This window comes from Bidens hawaiensis, unplaced genomic scaffold (genome assembly GCF_021521415.1).
Source record: "Bidens hawaiensis isolate Kalapana, Puna unplaced genomic scaffold, B.hawaiensis_p1.1 tig00058379_1, whole genome shotgun sequence".
Lineage (NCBI taxonomy): Eukaryota > Viridiplantae > Streptophyta > Magnoliopsida > Asterales > Asteraceae > Bidens > Bidens hawaiensis.
This window is the reverse complement of record NW_027500542.1, coordinates 13,984-16,023: the sequence shown is the minus strand read 5'-3', so window position 1 is coordinate 16,023 and position 2,040 is coordinate 13,984. Positions and strand designations below refer to the sequence as shown.

The window sequence follows — 2,040 nt, the reverse complement described above, 5'->3', positions numbered from 1 at the left end:
TTCGTGCGTATCCCGCTGCATCGCGCGGACACCTGACTAGTACACACACATGTATATATATACACGCGCACACATATTAATAAAATAATAATATTTTTTTCTTCTTCCACGGCGACAAATTCCATCCACCCCGCCCCTTATAGCCCCAATATTGCCGGGGGAGAAGGGGGGGGGGGGTGTTCCTCTACAATTTCGCCCCAATTCGACCAACTTCCGGCCCTATTACACTTAGTCTGATATGAAATTATAACTTACAAATTTGTGGGTAGTGTCTCGTTACATCACCCAATACAATATCAATAATGTAACAATGCCATCATAGTTAAAAACACTTAGAAACAAAAGTGATGATTCCAAGCATATACCTTTTAATAATTTTATAAAAAAATATCTCCACTATGAAACCTTTATTACTTTTTGGTCTGCTAACTTGTCCTATAAATCCACCCATAATCCTTTCTATTTCCCTTCCCCCTCTCCTTCTTCTCTTTCTCAGATCCTTAAGATCATAATATTAATCATAATAATATTAATCTCTTTGTTTATTATTCTTCAACATTTCATATTTGTAACTTGTTGTGTGTTATTATCTAAAATCAACATTAATGTGCAACCTATTGTTGTTTTTGTTTGTAACACATGACTCAAATTCTCAGTGAATTGTTTCTTTCCGGGTTTATGATCAATTCCACATATCGACGCCGAACCCATCTAGTTCAATCGTTTTCCGTCGTCTTCCTCTACTGGTTTTATTACATTTCATGATTTTCCCCTTGTTTTCACTATATTAATATTAGCCACCTTTACATTATTAGTCACAACTCTATATAAATATTTTATATATCTATAGTATCCATATATAAATTAAAACTAATCCTACAAATTTGTTACTATATTTTGTTATTGTTATTGTTACTGTTACGAAGGTAATTTAATGGCTACGTCTAGTGGGAGTGGGACCACGGTGACGTCATCGGGTGGTTCGGGTTCAGAGGAAGATCCTCAACAGTTGATGGATCAGAGGAAAAGGAAGAGAATGATATCCAATCGAGAATCGGCACGGAGATCAAGAATCAGGAAGCAAAAGCATTTGGACGAACTCGAGACTCAGCTGAGTCAACTCAGGAAAGAGAATAACCAAATGATATCAAGTTTGAACATTACCACACAACATTATTTGAATGTGGAGACCGAAAACCGCGTTTTAAGGGCTCAAATAGCCAAGCTTAGCCAGCAGCTTCAGTCGTTGAACGATATTATTGGGTTCGTGTATGGGCCGGTTGGTGGCGGGTTTGTGGAGGAGGACTATGGTTTTGGGGGTGGGACTGAGTTTGTTGACGAGTTGATGGGTAACTCAGTGAGTTATGTTTATGGCAACCAGGGGAATCTAGCTTCGGCAGACATGTTTATTTACTAAGTTATTAACCCGTGTATGACACGGGTGAAAATATTGATAAATAAATGAATAAGATTTGTTGGTAGGTGAAATAGGTGAGGTGGTCTTTGGTACAAAGTAGTATGATTGTAATGGGGTATTTTCTTGTTTAATGATATTATTATTGTCTCTATAATATTATTTTATGGTTGCAATTATTGTGTTTTCTTTGATTAAGTTGGGTTTACTTTGTTGAAAGTAAATCAAGGAATGATTGATGTTTGATGTATGCGACTATAGTACTTGATTCTAGATGGTAAAAAATGTTATTTGAAAATGGGGTGGTTGTATCACGTACAAGTTACAAGTTTTGTCGATATTAAACTATGCTTGAGTTGGTGAATATACGAGTTGAACTAACCAAGCTAGAAAAATAGAAAATAAGTTTGTATTTGGTTTTCCGTCGAATTTGCATGAGTAATTGTATGTTTATTAAAGTTTTTTAAATAAAAGTCTTTGATAATAAATATGATTATATGAACAACAATGGTACAAATACCAAATAATACAATACGAAACTATCAATATACTAGAAAAAAAACTTAGTTTATACAAGTTGGCGGTCGAGTTACTTGAGTCAAGTTAGCTCTGGTACTTAAACTAGC

At 35.2% G+C, this 2,040-nt stretch overlaps 1 pseudogene; it reads left to right on the top strand.

The window, feature by feature from the left end:
- The first annotated feature begins 545 nt into the window (after positions 1-545).
- On the top strand, positions 546-1,417 carry LOC143602314 (bZIP transcription factor 44 pseudogene; annotated as a pseudogene).
- Positions 1,418-2,040: the final 623 nt, after the last annotated feature.